The 20,912-nt window shown below is 41.9% G+C and overlaps 1 protein-coding gene and 1 long non-coding RNA gene across 3 annotated transcripts in view; one reads left to right on the forward strand and one right to left on the reverse strand.

The window, feature by feature from the left end:
* The window catches only part of LOC117406037 (runt-related transcription factor 1-like), a 73,334-nt gene that overhangs the window by 24,017 nt on the left and 28,405 nt on the right, over positions 1-20,912 (reverse strand). The gene's annotated exons all lie outside the window — the stretch shown is intronic.
* On the forward strand, positions 632-4,752 carry LOC131737948 (uncharacterized). The gene is made up of 2 exons (XR_009329529.1): positions 632-798; positions 2,899-4,752. It is a non-coding gene; the product is annotated as an uncharacterized LOC131737948 (long non-coding RNA).

The raw sequence follows: 20,912 nt of genomic DNA on the forward strand, positions 1-20,912 counted from the left end.
TAGCCGACTTGTCTATTCTCCCTTCCTGCTGAAAGAACACAAAAACAAACATTATGTTTCTATTGGGCTTCCCAGGAGAGCCAGGCAGTTCAAATGCGGGAGATCAGCGATAAGAAGCGCGAGGTCGTCAGGGAAGAACCCCAACAAGCTCAGGCTCTTTCTCACGCCTTTCTGTTCGGGGGTACTTTTCATCTCAGTCTGCAGCTTATATTTGTGTGCAAGGCATAATGACTACTTTAGTTTATATAGCGCGCGCGCGCGCACACACACACGCACACACATATATAAAGAATTAAGAGTTGATCAATGAAATTATTTAGAATGACTGAATTAATAAAACAATGATGTAAGGCTGCACTTTAGTAGTAGGCCTACTTGTTTGTTCTGTGTATGATTATTTGCATGTTTGTTTATTTAATCACGTTTTCTTTTGAGCACGTATATGTATATTTTATTATATAAAGTACACGTTATTATTTTATTCACGTTTGCTTTGTGCACTGGTTTGTTGATTTGATTTTGTAGTATTCACGTGTAGTATTTCGAGTAGTTGCAGCTTTTTGGCCCCGCTGATCATGCCCCCTCCCTAACCATTTTACCTGCTAATTAAGTAATTCACCTGTTGATCAATCTGGGGTGGCTTTGAAATCAGTCTCGTCAGCACAGCAGCAATGATACACAGAAACTGATGTTGTTTTAGGTTATTTTAAGTTTGGTGTTTGTTGGTTTTTGGCTGGCTAATTGTAACGAGCGACACAGAGAAACTGATTTTGATGTTGCTGTTCTGTTTGTTTTAAGGTTGGTGTTTGTTGGTTTTTGGCTGGCTAATTGTAACGAGCGACACAGAGAAACTGATATTGATGTTGCTGTTGGTCTGTTTATTTTAAGGTAAGGAAAGTATTAGGACTTCCAGGCTGCGCTACAGCGCCGGGCCATCCTTAAATCTCCTGTCTCGTGGAAGCCGCTTGTGTTAGATTGGACTGTTTATAAGCTTCACCGCGTGGTAGAACGATCGCATCAGATTTAACCATACGGAAAAAAGTGATTTTATAATTACCAGTTTTGTCTGTGTACTCTTGTGTTATTAATAATTGTTAGTTCCTTTATGTATTGATTGTAAATTGCCTGGAAATCATGCAAACGTCTCAATTTCAGTCGTACTGTTTCTCCCCCTGTGTCTTGTGGTGTTCCACAGCCATTCCAGTGCCGAACAGAAGAGCCGGTGCGCGTAATTGCCCCCGTACTTATTGAGTGGGTTTCCACTCTGGCGTAGTCCGGCTATATGATTGCACTTTTATATAAATACTCACTACAATAATACACACACAACTTATGAAGATTTATATAGTCTCATCCCCTGCAATTAAAACACCAACGAGCACACACTAAACAACGGTCTCTATTTTAAGGAATGTATGTTTTGTTCTTATTCTTGTTTTTTCTTTAAGGCAATTTTGATTTAAATCAAGTTTGCAGTTCACAAAATCTTCTTTTGACTGTTTAGAGAAGGCTAGCAATTATTCATGTTTCAAAGCTTTATTCTAAGAGAATGTTTATTTCAAAAAGCAATGAACAGTGCTTTTTTTTTTTTTTTTTTTTTTTTTTTTTTTATAAAAGTCACAGTGCTGTGAATAGCGCCCAATGAAATCCCAATAGGAGCCCCTCTACTATCCGTCTGCCTCTGTGTTTTAAAGAGTGACACTTTTTATTATTTGGACACACAAAATGTTGAAATGATTTAAATATGGAAGTTCAGCTGTGTAGAAGAAGAGTAAACGCAGCGCACTAAACTTGTGACTGTTCGAGAATTCAGTGGATGATGTCATGATTATGTCAGAATAGAATGCTCATTCCACGGTTCTAAAGATCCTCTACATGCACCCTGCTTTGTTTGTCAGGTTGATTTTACACTGATAGCTGGCTGACACTTGTCAGGTTTTTTTTTTTTTTAAGGCAAATGTCTGTTACTTCTCTTTTTATTTGAAGGCATCCTTGCTTTAAGAGTTTAGCCACAGGGTGCAATATAAAAAATGAAAGATTTGTGATTGCTTCCCTGCCGGTCCAGTGCTGGTTACTGTGGATCTCCCTTATCTGAACTGACTGCAGATGAGCAAACACACTGACAACATTCACTGGAATAAAGAAATTCCTTTCTGGGACCAGCTTGACATTGAATGAAATAATGATAGTGAACCACGGGGAACTGGACAAGCCTGTTTAGAAATGGGAAGTTTTATTTATTTTTATTTTTGTATAAGATAGCACTGCCTAAACTCTTTAAAAAATAAGGTTACTGCATGTGTTCTGTTTAGAAGACCAGGCGTTCAATAGAACCATTATTGTGGTTGGATTCTATAAAGGACCATTCTCATACTGAACCACAGTGGGTCTGTCAGCTGGGTTCAATGTAAAACCCAAGGCTCCAAATACACATCAATCCTGGCCTTGGAGGTTCTAATGGTTCTATATGTAACAATGTGGTAATGGTCATCGATGGGTAAGTCTGGGGGTGCCTGTGTGCTGCAGGCTTGCTATATCAGTGTCCCCAAGTGAGGATTACAGGGGCAAGGCTGTGAAAACACCAAGTGAGGATTACAGAGGCACGGCTGATGGAACCCCCTGTGGTATGCTGGTTAATTCTGGAGCCAAGCGCTCAGAAGTTATTGTAACCTATACTGGCTCTATTTCAGTTTCAATTTGCTTTACCATATCTCTCTGGGCTTTACAGTGCTTACCCAGTCTTTACCACGCTTTGTGCTTTGTTACACTTTGCTATGCTCTGGGAAACCTTTATGAGAGAGACAGCACTGCAGTCTGTTTCAATGCAGTGCTTATCTTGTGTTAGCTGTTTCAGTTCCAGACTCACTCATTGTGTTTTGTTTTCTGTGGTTGGTTTAGATGGATGCACAGCACTGGGTTCTCCCTGCAGGTACAGTGCTGTTAAACTGCAGGCAAAATCCACCCTTCCCAGCCGTGTGTCCCAGCCGATGTGTTCTGTATAAAAGGATCTGGTGTAACGGAGTTGTGTTACAGGGCCTGCAGGAAGGACCCCTGTTTGGTTACAGAGCAGGCGATATCGCTGTGAGTCAGCTCTGGGTTTCTTCACTGACTCTGTTTTATTCTGCATTTCTAAAACAGGCTGCAGACAGAAACACACACAGAGTCTTCCGACAGCCAGCCGCAGCCGTACCACAAGCACAGCTCAATAATTAATAAACCCAGCCACCACCACCCAGCACTGCATCGACATACCTGCCCTTCCCAGCAGGACGAGAGCTGGCGAGATGTGCTGTGTTCTGTCAGAATGAGAACTTTCACATCTGTGTGCCCTCTGATCAGTCCATCTACCTGTGTATCTGTCTATCTACCAATATCTTCCTATCTATCTATCTATCTATCTATCTATCTATCTATCTATCTCTCTCTCTCTGTACTACTACTACTACTACTACCACTACTACTAATAATAATAATAATAATAATACGCCATATTTTTTTTGTGAAAACGAGTTTATGAATTGTATTTAAAACAGACATCCAGCTAATTATATCATTTGAAACAAAAGTCGTGACAGTGAACGAGAACATTTAATTTAAACTTTTTAAACTTTGCGAGACAGTCCCGCCCGCCACCGGCCCCATGAAACTCGTGACCGGCCAGCGCATGGGACACGGGGGGACGTCGTGGAGCCCCTTTGAGAGGTGAACTCCATGAACCGGCACCCCGCTGCGCGTGTGCCGCTGTCTCGGAGACCGCTCCAGCAGATAAGCGGTACGCAACAATGTTTAGCAATGCCATGGCGATTTCAACGATTGATTAACCCATGGCTGAGTTCAAGCGGGACAACTTCTATATATTGAGTGCATATGCTGTCTTTAAATTGATGCACACTGTAATTCGATTCGCCGTTCCTATCTTTTTTTTTAATGCACAACGCAGTCGCTTTGATATCACTAACCTATAGGAAACAGTTGCATAAAAATAAGATGAAGCTATAGGAGAGAAGTGTCAACCAATTAAGTAAAAATATTTTGAAGAAAATATTTTAAACTGTTTTCTTTATTTTTCCTCCTTTTATTATATTGTTTATCACTATTAAACCTAACTATTAAACCGTAATTTAAACAAAATACAGAAATCCAGAGAATTGTAAAGAATGTCTACTTAAAAAACCAACCCATTTTCTCATTTGTATTTTGTTTCATAATTCCAAATTGAGATGTTTTCGTTAATAGTACATAGCTGTCCGTAGTTTTATATAATTTGCTGGATGTCTTTGTTTTAAATACAATTCATAAATTCGTTTTCACAAAAATATGGCGTTGTATTATTAGTAGTAGTAGTAATAGTATTTATTAGTTGTTGTAGTAGTACAGAATTAATATTTTGCTGCTGTTGTTAGTATTAACTGACATTAACGTTTCATTATATATTTTAAAAAAAAAACAGATTAACACGTATACACATTTGAGGCCTTCTGTCTATGTTCAAGCTGTTTTTTGTGTGTACGAATACACAGTAGTAGCCTAAAGCGCAGGAAGCAACTGGTGAACAAAATGTTAATCCCTTAAAACGTGTGAAAGACTTGGACTGATCTTGACCTTCAAACACATTTCTTCTAAAGTATAAAACATATAAAACACAAACTGTTGTTAAAAATGCATGGTCATTGTAATTCTACCATGTGCTGATGTCATCATAACATTAAAGAACACGTGCTGTTCTGAAAATAGAACCACCTAACAATCTATAGACGTTGTTGTGCACTTATTAGATGTGGTTAAAAGCTACAGCTTCATACACTGTGCTTCACGGCTTTATACAGCCCTTTTAAAAGTTTACTACGCACATCTGCATGGTCATTTTGCAGTTATACCATAATTTACCATTGTTGGACATGAATTTTTTTTCCTTTACCATACCTATCTGTTCTTTACAATGCTTCCCTATGCTTTACCATGCTTTCATTGTGCTTCATTACACTTTGCTGTGCTTTTACTGCAGACAAACCTTTATAAGGGAGACAGCACTGCCAATTATCCTGGTTCAAATCTTTAGATAAGTCTGGTATATCTTATGGTTGAATGCAGGACCTTGTGTTACTTCTCATGTGTCACACAGATATTTCAATTACTTGATAATAGTTTGTTTCTTATAGGGTTTATGAAGTCATAACCGCAGGTATGATATTGATGGCACTTCGGAGGATAGGAATATTCTTTCACCGCTGTCTCGGCTGTTTTTGGCACCACTTAGTAGCAGTAGCCTGAACAGGAAAGCCCCACGTTTGTTTCAGAGGCTTCTTTAACTTACTGGCTGAGAGCATATTATACCTGCAAGAACCTGTCAAACAAACCTTTCTCAAACAAGCAACCTGTTCACTGAGAGCATATTATACCTGCAAGAACCTGTCAAACAAACCTTTCTCAAACAAGCAACCTGTTCACTGATAGCATAGTATACCTGCAAGAACCTGTCAAACAAGCAGGACAGCTGATCCATCTTGCAAAATACATTACTACAAGCGAAGGCGTTCTTCATTTTTTCTTTTACATGGGTGCAGATATTATGGTCTGTGAAGTGAGATGCCAATGTGATCATCTTTTCTGTTCCCGAATTGTAAACTACACCAAATAAAGTACAGTGTGGAAACATCCTGGGGCAAATTCTCAGAGCTTTTTTTTCTTCCAAATTGTTATTACTGGTACCACAGGTTATTTATGAAAGAGAATGTACTATGAAATATAATATAGATAGATATAGATAGATATTTACAAGACACTAAATGAAATGCCTGGTTTGTTTAATTCAGATTTGATAACTTTAATGTCCGTCTTTTTCCTTTCTGAGCAAATTCATGCGAATAAAGTACAAAAGCTGAGAACCTGGTTTCCAGCAAGAAGCGTATTCACACAATTCAAACAAACAGAGCAGTTAAACACAGACATGCAGTAGAGAAGACAACGAAAGCACCGGTTTACCGAAGAGAGGGTTGGTGCTTCTGCCTTTCCGCATCAGGTACATGGTCCAGGAGAGAGGGGAGGACATGCCAAACTGGCCGTGGTTCATGGTTCAGCCCGTCAGCGGGGGTTCTGGGTCCGGTGTGTGTGGAGGAGGCTCAGAGAAGAGTGAGGATCCCCATGCAGTCGGCTTGCCTCCTTTAATATGCACCCCCTCTCCCCTGGGATTATTAGTTAGCACCAGCAAATTGAAAAAATGACATGCAGTCATGCCTAATATATTCTTTGCACTAACCAGGGCCACTAGAGAATACGCTTCAGTTTGCCCCAGGCATCTTTAACCTGGTAATTTCATTTAGCTACTCAAATGGACAAGAGCGAAACTAATTTCACTCAAAAAGTTTGCTTCAGAGAGCAGGGGAAGATGTGGAGGACAGGCACAAGGAGAGAGGAGTTTCTCAATCAGTGTTTCTGTGTGTGTGTGGGGGGGGGGGGGGGGGGGGGTATTGTCAAGTGAAGTTTATCTGTATTATAATCAAGGCACCGCAGGCTTGTGATTTCAACAGCCTCACAAAGTGATATCCAAAAACTGTGGTGCATTAACTCAGCTTTTCAAGGCCCATCGTGGCAGTCTTTCTGACCGGAGCCCTGTCTGCTTGGTCATCCATTGGGCAACACGGTCAGCTGGTTGAGTAACAGAAAGCAGCAGAAGTGCACACTGATATCTCAGGACCCTGCTGCCCTTCCCAAGCATTTCACAATGGACCCCTTTCCTTATCACTTCCTCCTGTGTCTCTGGAAGCGTTGAGGTAGGTGTGCTCAGGCTGCTTCCTGGAGCAGAGGGGACACATTCAGCCAGGGGCAGGCTTCAGAGCCAGGAGAAACACCTTCCACAGTGCCAGGGGCCTGTTTATACTGCACAGCCCGCTCGTGGTTTCACCCGTCTACTCTGCTTGGTTCAAACTCGATTTCTCACCCTATTTCTATATTTTGTATTGCAACACTGGAACGCTAATGCTATTTGTTAATCTAGTATCGGAATTTCATGGCTGGAACTTCATTTGTTCTTGAACGCAGTGACAGAGTTTTAAGAAAACTATTCCGAGCTCTTTGATAGTGTCCAGTTCAACGCACAGGGGAAAATCGCTCTGGAGATTCTAAAGAAAAAATACCTGATCATTTTAGCCTTTGTGCGAACCTGTTATGCACAGGTAGATGATATAAACCATTCAAACAGTGTTGCATTTTACATAAAGTCTACTTGTCAACTGCAATATATATATATATATATTTTTTACACATAGTGTGACAGCATGCAAAATGAACCAATCATTGTTATACATCAATCTGATTAAAAGGTGTATTTGTTTCAGCAGATGTAAGGGGCAGTGTTGTGTGATACTCTGCCACAGCAGATGAGATGATGTTAAAAGCTCTTGCATAGTGGTTAAGATGCTCTCTTATGGTGTGCAGGGTCGCCGGTTTGCACCCAGCCCCTGCACTGTTGCATTTGCTGCAGAAGAATACAGATATATCTAGCTAGTTAACCTAACAGGTGAAACAATATCCTCACCTCTGTGATCATGAGCTGGCAACACTCATTCCAACAGCAGGCTCGAAGCACTGTGAATGTGAGACTCACATGACAATACTATGCTGCGATACAAACACAGTCAGTCATATGCTCTCCATGCATAACTGATGACATGGTGTTATGGCAGAAAATCAGACAAGACCTGGGTCTCTGAGACTCACCTTGCTGTCCCCTCGCTGAGGGCATCACATGATCACTCCTCTAGAAGGGACTGAGTCACATGAGGTTGGGAACCGCAGCCTGAGAGCAAAGGATACTCTTTAACTACTCTGTGTTCTCTGCAACACTGGGAGCCTGCTTTATCTGCACTTTGAGTGTGACAATCAGATCAGTACAGTATGATCTACCCTGGCAGTCCTTGCCAATACATCCACATAGCAAGAAGCAGGACTTTAAGCATATGTCTGTATGATGAGGTGAGCTCTCTGGAGATGTAAGCTTTGGCGGTGTTCAGTGACTGCTGAAGCCATCTGAGTGCATAGGAGACATGCAGGAATTCAAACCTGGAAACTGAAAGCTCTGAGAGGAACGCACCCTCAAGATTATTCCATGGTTACCTGTTCTTTGGTCTATTTGGTCCCGCTGTATTTTACAGGCCACTTTTCTTTGTTTATTAGCAGTTAACAACTAGATTAAAGAAATAATGTTTACTTTAAAATGGTTCAAACAAATCCTAACCATGATGAAGTTACTAATCATTAAGATTACACTATATAAGTAATTCTACATTAACTAACCATAAACAAGCACATTCGTTAATGTGTGTTAGTAAGCTAGCTATTGACAGTCTTTTTTAATATAACAGGTAATTCATTGTGGGAACATGCTTAAGCAGAGTTTCCCATTAAAAGTCCATTACATCATGGAACAAACAAGGTATACCATGCTGTGATTAATATGTAGTCCTATACAAACGTTGAGATCATCTTCAATAAATGCTGGGGTATTTTAGACCCTCCGCTGAATACACCACTTCATTTTAACACTAAGAAGACACTCACAATGCTTTCTTTAGCTAACTATGTTACCTTCCGTGTTAAATAAAACACAACATTTTAAATAAAAAAGTGAAACTTGAACAAAAACCCACACGCTAAGACCCCGTGTTCCTAGCAGGCTCTTACTCAGAGCAGGGTTTTGAATTCCTGTGTGGTGTGTGGCTCTGGGTGGTTTCCATGCCTCACATTGTAACAGTAAGTTGTTTTTTCCAAACCAGGAAATGAATCAGTGGAGGTGATTCGTGTTGCTACTGTGTCGTTGTGGCCCCTATACCTCAGCCCGTGACACATTGCAGTGTTCACCAGTGCTGCTCCACCAATACAATATTCTGACAGATTCAGTCTCCGCAGTGGAGTCAGACCCTCATACAAGGACAGGGCCTCGGTTTAGCTCAGCAGACCCTTGTCGCTTTGATTAAACATTGTTGGCCACAGTCGAATTAGCACCACAGCCAATTGTGGTCATGGATTTAAGAACTACTGTTTGTGAATAAATTAGTGTGCTAGAGAGAAAATTAAGTTGTTTTAAAAATTAAGTCTGGTACTGCTATCCTCATATCAAGAAATGCTTATGGATTGAAGTCAGGTTTTGTCAATTTTGTCAATTATGTCAAATTTTGCATTACATATGTTTGATTATAAGGATAGGGGCACATACACAAATAACTCATAAGTTAAAGCTTTGTGAATAGCTGTAAAAAAATTTTTTTAAAAACCTGCCTACTATAGACACCACTTAAAGGTAAGAAATGAATCAGCTAGTTTAGTCACATTTACAATTTAGAAATAAGTGCATGCACATTGTTTATATGTTTAAAGCTTTTACGTAAATCGTAAAGTGTGATTTTATTTTCATTGTTTGTGAGCTTGATCTTCTTTTGTGAAAAACACAATTGCAACAGAGGAGAGTCCCAAAGCAGGAATTGAACCTGTGACCTGTAGCCCAAGGCATGTCTGCTTCCCACTGAGCCACTGGCAAACTAAAGGCCAGTCCCCCAGTGCAACATCGACACCTGAGGAGCTACAATCAATACAGCTATCTTCTGGTGAATTGGTAATGTGTCAGCCCACTTGATATCAATTAGAACAACATCCAGCTGGAAGGGGAGAGCCTTCTCTGCTGCTGGAGCTGCTTCCCCGCGAGTGTCCAGGGAAGGTTCAGTTCGGTGAGGACAGGGTGTGTAATGGTTAGGCATCTCAGCCTATTGAATTGGATTGAAAGACAAGGGCTGGACGCGGACCACAAACCGTACGGTTCAAAGACTAACGTCTTACCACTCAAATAAACAGCAAGCTCTGTAGTGGAGAGGTGAATGCAGGTCTTATGCTGATGTCAGTGTTATTAACCCATCAGCCGCTAGGAGGAGATTCATTACAAGTGGACCACTCTGCTTGATAAAGACGCCGTTTCAGCTGCCAGTGAGTTTTCCTTACCCTCTGATTCTAGATCACAGAAACAAAAAGCCCAGTGCATATACCAGAATCGTAGCATCGAAGTCTGCATCGCTCTGACACATAATGTTTTGCTCCTGACTGAACCACAGATACTGCACACCATGCTAGATGTCATACACCACTAGCACCTTGGTGTCTGCAGGAAGGATCAGGCTAAAGTTTGAAATCATGTCAAAGGAGGTATTCAGTGCTTGAAGACCACTGGTCAAGAAGGGAGTCCTGATGGAACCACTATCACATTCCTACCCTGTGAAGTAGCAGCTTAGTCTCGGTTGACCATGCTAGGGTGGAGAGAGATGTGCTTACTATTAAAGAAATGACCCACAGTAAAAGTGTAACAAAGTGTAATAAATCATTGTGAAAGCATGGTAAAGCACAGGGAAGCACTGCAAAGACCAGTGAAGTATAGTAAAGCATGTATGAATAAAAACAAATGTTAAATTATGGTAAATGCAAATGTATAACCGAGGGAATGCATAGGAAAACGTACCACGCAAAAAGACCATGGTAAACGTGTATAATGGTACCCCTATTACTGTATGTGGATTGTGCTTTTAAATGGGCTGTGTTAAAAAAAGAAAGTGTCAAATGGATATTGTATTGTTCTGCTGTTGAAGCTCTACATTTGACAGGTAGTGCTAATAGCTGGATAACAACACAGGGAACTAAATCGATGACTGGGTTACATCACATTGAAAAGTTGGATCATTTGGCAGGTTTGCAAGACCCAAGGAAATTACGACTTTGCCAGGAAGAGACCTTGCCGAAACAAGAATATCCACACCCTTGCTCTGGAAATACTTTTAGTTCTCCCATTTAAATCAGAACTCAACTGATTCATTTAATAAGGATTGTCGGGCACATGAATCTTTTTTTCAACTGACAAAATGCTTTATTGCATTTAGAGAACATTTACACTCTTGCTTCTAAAAGCCTATCGACGAGAAGCAAAGTGAATCCAAACCAAGAAACATAAAAATTATTTTGCAAGGCACACATTTTAAAACCCAAGATGAACTGGAGTAAGCGCTGATGGCTGCTCAACTGTCTCTGCTCCGCAATATCCACACATATTTAATTTCAGACTCACTCAAACGGGACCCTGGGGCCACTGACACAGTTCGGCTCTTTTCAGTTCAGAACAGATCTCAGTTTGTTAAGAGAAGAGGAAAAAATATAACTCAGCTTTTGTTCTCGTTAATAATTCACTGGGCTGTATTGTGTGGATACTCTTAACTGCTACTTAAAAGTAATGAATTGATTTTCTGACATATCAGTTAGCAGCGCTGTGCTTTGACAAGGAGTGAGGCTCTACTGCCCCCCACCCCCCCTAGCAGAGTCGGGATGAGGAGCAGTACCTTTAGAAATGCATGCATGCTGAATACGGGCCATTAACATAGGTTTTTTACTGGATGTACAACTGTTCTCAATGGATGTTTATGCACCCTAAACATAGGGTGGTTTTTTTCAATGGATTTATCCAGAAGCAAAAAGGAAGAAAACAAGAAAAAAAGCAGAATGGATAGATAATATACTGTATCACTCTTGGTAGTCAATATTATCAGTCACGTCCCCATTGGAATCTGCAGTTTACTGTAGCAGCCACTACACTTTCTCATTTCACTGAGAGTATAGATCATGCATGCAGAATGTCAATGACAAAGCATTCGAAATGTTTCTCTTACACTCTTTGTATGATAGACCGAACGCAGCAAAGAGTGTGCGAGAAATACACTCTCAACTTAGAGGTAGCCACCAAACACTTAACATACATTGCAGAGCAAGTCGGACTATTGTTGGTAATTATCCCATAAAGAATAGCCAAATCTGCTGCTCATGGTCTTTGATGTCTTGTCTTTTCCATTGGTTAATTGAAACATTTTGTAACACGTATAGAGGTAGTACTTATTAAATCCATCCCAAATAAAGCCAACAATACTAGGCACACTAAAAGAAACGTAGTAAATTCAATGAAGAGCGTTTCGACTAGTCTTCCTCAATGTCTACATGTTTTGTTATGATTGGATATACGCAGTTTCTTTCAGTATTTCAAAATTTACCGGGATTGACTTTCATAGCTATGGAAGTTGAAAATATTTCTAAAGAAAACAGAAAACATGTATATAAGGGCCCCAGACAGCCTGACACCTCATTAGAATGACCCAGCTTCTCTACTGCATGGACATCTGTCCCCTGAAATCACACTGACCATCTCCAGACTTCAACCTGCCTTCCTGGAGCAGTATTGTTTCCAATTCACAAACACTAACAGCCAATCATCCCCAAGGACCTCCCCTCTCAAAGTCAGATATTTCCCATGGAATCTAAGAGGATGGTCTTTTCAAAACCTCTTTTTGCTGTTCTCTGTGAACTGTTGTGACATCTGTCATGGAGACCCCCTATCAGCTGAACACTGTAGTGTACATCCCAGGGTTCACACAGCTGACACACACAGAGCTCTGTCATGGAGACCCCCTATCAGCTGAACACTGTAGTGTACATCCCAGGGTTCACACAGCTGACACACACAGAGCTCTGTCATGGAGACCCCCTATCAGCTGAACACTGTAGTGTACATCCCAGGGTTCACACAGCTGACACACACAGAGCTCTGTCATGGAGACCCCCTATCAGCTGAACACTGTAGTGTACATCCCAGGATTCACACAGCTGACACACACAGAGCTCTGTCTGGATTATTAAGCCTTTTCTGGGTGTCTCAATCTCTCATCAGTGGCCAGTGCCCTCCCCCCCCCCCCCCCCCCCCCCCTCCTCAAGGTCTGTCATTATGAAACACAGGCCAACTGCTCGAGGGCCCAGGATAAACAGACTTCACTATGGAAGAAGTGTGTCGGAACAGCAGCTTGCCCTCCAATGAGTAATAAACTTTATCACCAAATTAACATCCCACCAGGATCCTGCCCTGGGACCTGCTCTCTTTCCAAAGAGGGCAGTCCACTCAATTGATGACCGCAGGATCTTTGACACCACCAAGTGCCGTAATATTCCATTAGGAGTCCCTGAAACAGCTGCTTACTGGACCCTGTGGGGCTGGTCTTCATGGGCTCACAGCTTGATTCCTGATAGGTGATCTGGGACCCTGTTTGAGCTGTTTAGAGTGTGTAATTGGGGGCTGTTGAGGAACGCAAGCAGACAATGGGCTTCAGCGAGACGCATGTCCATGTGCCAGCTTCAACCCTGAAATGTTCAGATGTCCCTCCCAGCAGGAGTTAATAGAGAAACCCAGCTCCATCATCTCTGACAAGGTTTGCCACCCCCCACACCCCCTCTCCCTCCACCGGAGACACTGCTTGCATCCTTGTGGCTTCAAAACTGTCCACTAAGTTCCAGCTTTTTAGTCTGAGAATCCCACTGAGATACCATTAAAATGCCAATGATATACTCTGAAGAAACACCAGCAGTGGCATTAGCAGACCACAACATTACCAATATTAGCAACACAATGGATTAAAAGCAAACAAATAAGCAAGCAGCTGTGACTGCTTGTATGATCACCGTTTAGAGACTTAAGTAATGTGGTGACAGAAGGGCAGCTCACCCAAATATATATTATTAAAGCATAAAAGAGCGCACTTTAAACTCAGCTGCCCTGCAAAATTACAGTGAAAGGTATTTTATGCATTGATGCTGTAATGATATATCTTCCATAGCTGTGATGTTCAGCCTAACACATTAGTACCAACTGCTGAATGATTTGCAAATCTTTAATAATAATTATACACAGGAAAAATATCTTATCACCCCACCCAACCCTTCAAAAAGTGAAAGCAACAAGTTACGACTTTGAAACTTCTGTTTAATGAGTCGTTTCCACTCAATGGGAATGACCCTGCCCCCATGCAAAAACCTTTGAAGCATTTTCAAAGCCAGTCCTCTCAGTCTTTTTACATGAGCTAATCATGAATGATAAGCCATGGCAAATGTGTGGAGTGGAGTGGTGGTTTTTACAAACAAAACCAAGACTAATCAGAGATGCAATTCTATCAACCTGATTTCGATGTGCTGCAGATTATATAGCATTGAATATCAATCGGAATCTTCGAAGAAATGAGAGGGCCATATTTTGTAATGTATTTAAAGACAAAAGCACATTTTCTGAGAAGAAAAAAAAACTATTGAATGCATAAAATTGGCAAGACACAATGACATTATTGGTTTTTTTGGTTGGATGTTCTGCTGGATTTTTATTGTTAAAATCATTTTATTTGCTAGGGCCTAGAATCTTTAATTGATGACATTGCATTTTACAAGAAGTCTTTTAGTATTTCAAGAAGAGCCTAGAGTCTTATTGACATCCACCACAGGGGCTGATCCTAAACACGGTGCTGTGCCTCTCAATAAGATGGAAATGTTACCCTAATGAGATCCAGAGCTTGCAATTCCTCTGATTGAAGGGCAGAGTCTGTCCTCCCACAACAGGTGCATTTTATGATGAATTAACTTCATCTTCCTTTGCTGCCCTGGGACACACTCAGTTCATCTGAATCCTGAGTACAGGATCTGTGTCACCACAAAGTGCCAGCCATTATATTCCAGTAAGACTCACTGAAACAAGTTTCACTGTTGAAGTGTCAGTGTGCTGGAGCAGCAGATTGCCCTCCAATGAGTAATAAACTTTATCACCAAATTAACATCCCACCAGGATCCTGCCCTGGGACCTGCTCTCCTTCCAAAGAGGGCAGTTTACTCAATTGATGATCGCAGGATCTTTGACACCACCAAGTGCCGTAATATTCCATTAGGAGTACCTGAAACAGCTGCTTACTGGACCATGTGGGGCTGGTCTTCATGGGCTCACAGCTTGATGATCTGGGACCCTGTTTGAGCTGTTTAGAGTGTGTAATTGGGAGCTGTTGAGGAACGCAAGCAGACAATGGGCTTCAGGGAGACACATGTCCAGAAAACTGGACTGGAACTAAAACCCCAAATGACCCTCAGTCTGTTTCCTCACTGCATTGTAGCAGTCACCAACTATGCCTAAGTCTGTGTGACTTTCTCTCACTATAACAGAGTCCACAACAGACTTCTTGCCCATTCTCATTCATGGCTAATCTTGAAGAATATTCTTGCTTTAAAAATTGTCAACCTTGTTTCAAGTACCCAACTGGCCGCGTTCCATTTTGTCTGCTGGCCGTATTGTTTAAAGAACGATGCTGCTGGCAGTGAGCGGAGAGACCAGTGTAGAGTATGTATTTAAGTTAGGGATGGATGAGTTCTGGACTAAAAGGGAGAGGAAGATGCTAGTGAATAATTTAGAAGCCTCTGAAAAGAGCAGGGAAAATATCAACATATTTTGTGTCTGTTTTTTTCTGAATCATTAATTGATTTTCTGACACAAGCAATGACAGCGAGAAAGCCGTCACTCGGAAGAGAATCAAGAGCTCTACACCTCTCCCTCCCTGTCTCTGCTCCAAAAAGACACTGACAGAGGGGGGCGCCCCCGTCCCACTGGGTGTGTGGGGGATTCAATGGGGAAATAGATTGTGGCATGTTCAGCTGGTATACTGTGTATGCTCTACAGGATGTCAGAATACAGGTTGCCCGCTACCCAATACAGTCCCAGTTAGGCTCCCAGTCAGCCCAGTAGCCTTACTGGCACATCCTGTTGTTTTGCTGTGGAAGTGCTGAAGCCTGAATCTTCAGGAAGGTGAGGAGGAGCAGAGCTGTGAGCGAGCGAGCCAGCCTTCAGGCGATGTTTAGTGAAGTTTGAATGGATAATCATTGCCAGTGGTGCAGAAATGCAGGTGACTGCAGGAGCACGGAATGAGAGGAGTGAGCTGGCTGGGTGTTTGGGATCAGGCTGCTCAGTAATAGGGGCCAAGCAAATTGGGTGTTATTAAACTAGAAATAAATCAATCAATAAATATGGATACTAAAATGTAGCCTTGCTGCCTGCTCTTAAATGTCTAAATCTCATCCTCACTGATTCCCAAAGATGAGATTCTCAATATGTGTTCTCAATATTGGTATGGTTGGCTTCACCTTTTTCAAAAAAACATACCCGAGGCACTTTTCTGAATGGCCTTCAACTGCAGCTGAATGTAACATGTATCTCAGCCACTTAACAACCATTCTCTTCATTAGCCTTTTCCTTCTTCTCAATGAAAACGACAATGGACTAAATAAAGTTTGGTTGGTTGATTTTAGTTTAGCTATCCTATAACATTGAGCTATGGTATCTCATACACAGACATCCTATAACCCTGCGGTAACTAGCACTGGAATAGTGTTTCCTCTTCAAATACATTGAAATACAAATCAGCAAATTCATATTTCCAAGTTTTTAGTTAGTCTTTTTAAAAATGCTCCATAGACAACTGGGAGCCAAACAGAAGACATTCAGCCCATTCACCCTGTTTGAATGATAACCTCATCACACCATCAGTTGCCAGCATGGCTTTTGGAGTCAAATTTATTAAATACCGGTAATAAGCCTCACACAATCCCTGTGCTCTAAAATAAGAATACAATGCAGTGAAAGACCAATGTGTTGTTTGATTAAGAAGAGCATGCGTTGAGCTAGCTAAAACGTTAAATATGCTTCCACTATTCAGAATTATATCTGGCTGGTTGAAGCTTTCAAACACAGGGGACAGGAAGGATAGTATTATATATATATATCACAAACATTCGGATTTAATAGTCAGCAGCAGAGCAATATGTTTGACTTTAATTGAAATTGTATGACATGCGGGATCTCTCTGCCTTTCTCTTTCATTGAACTTCTAAATTGTGTGGTCCTTTGATAACAAGGCATGGTACAGTTTCAATAAAAGAGCTTCTCAAAGGCTGGCCAGCACAGTGAGCGGAAGCAGCACATGACAGACGTCTTCTATAAAAAATCAAGAATCTTAAGAAAGGAAAGCCTGCAGCACTTGACACATAACAGTAGAGGATGCAATGAGTGCACATGGAGGGAACCGTCTCCCAGGCTTGTACAAAGTCTGCACTCACAAGTCTGTTATCTCCTAGTTCTTTAGTTGCACCTTGTGTGTTTGTGCTAGGCTCAGGAAATGTGTTTTGTATTTTTCACGCCACATATATTGATGTTTAAAACTGAACAAATAAACTTATAGCATGAAAAAAATATATATGCAATAGCACTTAGCTGAATGAAATGTTTGCAAACGGTGTCTCTGCTTTTGTTCTCATTTGTTGGAAGCAGCATTAGCAGCAGGAAATAAGCAATGAAACTTGGCTCGTAATGAACCCCCTTATGTCCCTGGCTCGGAGCTTGCAAAAGGTGGCTGCCCGATGCGAGGAAGTGTTTGGACTGCAGGCCACAGCAATGAGGGAATAAAAGAGGGGATTGAAGAGGGATATTGGCAGGAAACCAAAAACAGAAAACCTTCTGCTCCCTCTTTCAGCATCTGTCTGTCATCCAGTAGCCCTATCGAGAGCAGGAATGCCCCCATAGTGCCATTGCAAGAGGAGGCGGCTGTGTTGCTGTGTGGTCCAGTGGTTAAAGAAAAGGGCTTGTAACTAGGAGGTCCCCGGTTCAAATCCCACCTCAGCCCCTGACTCACTGTGTGACCCTGAGCAAGTCACTTAACCTCCTTGTGCTCCGTCTTTCGGGTGAGATGTAGTTGTAAGTGACTGCAGCTTAGTTCACACACCCTAGTCTCTGTAAGTCACCTTGGATAAAGGCGTCTGCTAAATAAACAAATAATAATAAAAAAAAGGAGGAACCAGAGAGCGTCCCTGTTTGAGAGATGAAGTTAATCTATCTGTCTGAGAGATGAAGATAATCTATCTGTTTGAGAGATGAAGATAATCTATCTGTTTGAGAGATGAAGATAATCTATCTGTTTGAGAGATGAAGATAATTTATATGTTTCAGATGAAGATAATTTATCTGTTTAATTTCTGTTCCTCTAGCGTTAACAATGGGTCATGCTGAATCAATTATAGAAAGACTTTTGGCAAGTGAGAGGAAGCGATAAAAAAATACGTTTTTTTTTCTGCCAAAATCAGGAAGAGAGACACAGAGGGAGAGAGAGGAATGTTTAACTGGGTTATGTGGTGAATAACTATATCCAGGGTGGAACACGGAACCCACGTGTGTTCTCAGAACAATCCAACAAAACCTGCCTTTGTTGTGGGACTGCACTTTAATTTAGGCAATAGAGAATGTAAATGACACTGCTGTCACATTGTGGCGCTTTAACAAGGGGGAGCACTGAATATCTCCAACACATGTGCCAATCACAAACAAGAATTAAATGCATCACGCAATGACACGTGTGCCAATCACAAATAAGAATTAAACTGGGGAACGGAGTTCAGTTGGTACCACTGATGCTAATAATAATAGAAACAAAGCTTCGAATGGAAATTCATCCAAAGCAATGGCTGTAAGGTCAGTGTTGGCCCATGACCGTGGGTCATTGGTCAAGTGCTTTAGAACATAAGAACATAAGAAAACGTACAAACCAGAACTGGCCATTTGGCCCATCGAAGCTCATCTGGTTCCTAGTACCTGATTGAGCACATAACTTTGTCCAGTTGGGGATTAAAGGATCGAAGTGTTTCAACAACATGACTAGGTAACCCATCCCATCCCCTCACCATTCTCTGTGTCATGAAGTGTCTCCTTCATGACTAGGTAACTCATTCCATCCCCTCACCACTCTCTGTGTCATGAAGTGTCTCCTTCATGACTAGGTAACTCATTCCATCCCCTCACCACTCTCTGTGTCATGAAGTGTCTCCTTCATGACTAGGTAACCCATCCCATCCCCTCACCACTATCTGTGTCATGAAGTGTCTCCTTCATGACTAGGTAACCCATCCCATCCCCTCACCACTCTCTGTGTCATGAAGTGTCTCCTTCATGACTAGGTAACCTATCCCATCCCCTCACCACTCTCTGTGTCATGAAGTGTCTCCTTCATGACTAGGTAACCCATCCCATCCCCTCACCACTCTCTGTGTCATGAAGTCTCTCCTTCATGACTAGGTAACCCATCCCATCCCCTCACCACTCTCTGTGTCATGAAGTGTCTCCTTCATGACTAGGTAACCCATCCCATCCCCTCACCACTCTCTGTGTCATGAAGTGTCTCCTTCATGACTAGGTAACCCATCCCATCCCCTCACCACTCTCTGTGTCATGAAGTGTCTCCTTCATGACTAGGTAACCCATCCCATCCCCTCACCACTCTCTGTGTGATGAAGTGTCTCCTTCATGACTAGGTAACCCATCCCATCCCCTCACCACTCTCTGTGTCATGAAGTGTCTCCTTCATGACTAGGTAACCCATCCCATCCCCTCACCACTCTCTGTGTCATGAAGTGTCTCCTTCATGACTAGGTAACCCATCCCATCCCCTCACCACTATCTGTGTCATGAAGTGTCTCCTTCATGACTAGGTAACTCATTCTATCCCCTCACCACTCTCTGTGTCATGAAGTGTCTCCTTCATGACTAGGTGACCCATCCCATAGCCACACCACTCTCTGTGTCATGATGTGTCCCGTCTGTCCAAAGTCTATCTCCTCTGGTCCTGGTTTCTGCATTGCACTTAAAGTAATGGTTCAGGCTAACTATGTCAACTCCTTTTAAGATTATATAGATTGTTCTTTGTTCTAGGCTAAATAGCTTCAGTTCACCTTCAGTTCAAGCTGGATATCTAAGGGACTGTGCTGGAACAGAGATCCGGGGTGAACAACGGTGAGTAAAACCAAAGCAAATGGGACGACTGCAGTTCAGTCTGATTGCATCAGGTTGCTAATTTCTGTTAAATGTCTGCGGGGTTGGGCTGGACCACCTGCGGTGCCACTAGTGTCAAGCTTTCCGGCTAATTGTAGAGATCAGTGACTCCCATATGCTCATGGCAAGAAGTCCCAGTCAGTGATGGGCAAGCTCTGCACCACTTTCATTTGGGAGGAAGCTTCAGGCTCTGGCAGGCTGCTCAATAAAAAAGTCATTAGTTTCCCACAAAATCAATTAACGACCCTCACCTCACCAATATTTAGCTAGCCAGAGTTGTGGAGCATGATAGCGCTTGACTTTTTGTCCACCTTTTGATAATTGCCAGATCTTCTCTCTGTGTTCTCTGGGGTGATGGGTGCTCAGTAATCTGAATTAAGAAAGAGTGACAAGGTGCCTGTGGCCATCGCTGTTACTTTTTTACTTTTTTTTTTTTTTAAGCAAACAAATAAATAAATGAAAATCTACTGCAGAAGTAAAATGACAGGACAGGAGGGATGAAATTAATGATGCCGTGTGCATTTTAGCTCGTTAACCACACGCTGATGAAGAAAAAGGTCATTCGCATATCAACGAATTCCCAGCTGACCCGTGCGAATGACGGCCCAGTCCATTACCCGGGTCTTGATGGAAATGGCTTGCTGGCCGTGCAAAGATGTGGTCTCCATTGCAAGCGCCAGCCCCCTGCCTTGCATGAACAGCATTGACAGCTATATTGCTTATTCCTGTAGCGGTTTTCGGGAGAAATGCACTGCCGCTCTTTTTAATCAAGTAATTGCACTTAAACGGAACGCGCTGGGGGCTTCTGTGATGTCTCACCTCGCTGCAGAGCGGAGTGCACTTCCACTCAGCTATCTGTCAGCGAGCACTTCTAACAAGAAAAAAGACAGACGGAGCGTTGCCAGTGACTTTTATTTGATCTTTAACTTTCTTTACAGAAAAGTTCTGAGTGCTGAAACGTCTATTTTTCTATGTAGGTTTATCGGCATCACATATTGTTATAATTCCTTTATCCACTTTTAGATTTGTATCAATTAGTCGTGCAACAAAATGAAAAGATCACAAACATCCAGGGGATCATGGGCTTGAATCCTAGTCCAAAGTGCAGTTTATTTGTATTCATCTATGTGTTTATTTGAAATGTTGTTTTATTAGAATTGTATCAGGAGGG

This window comes from Acipenser ruthenus, chromosome 9 (assembly GCF_902713425.1).
Source record: "Acipenser ruthenus chromosome 9, fAciRut3.2 maternal haplotype, whole genome shotgun sequence".
In the NCBI taxonomy this organism is placed as follows: Eukaryota; Metazoa; Chordata; class Actinopteri; order Acipenseriformes; family Acipenseridae; genus Acipenser; species Acipenser ruthenus.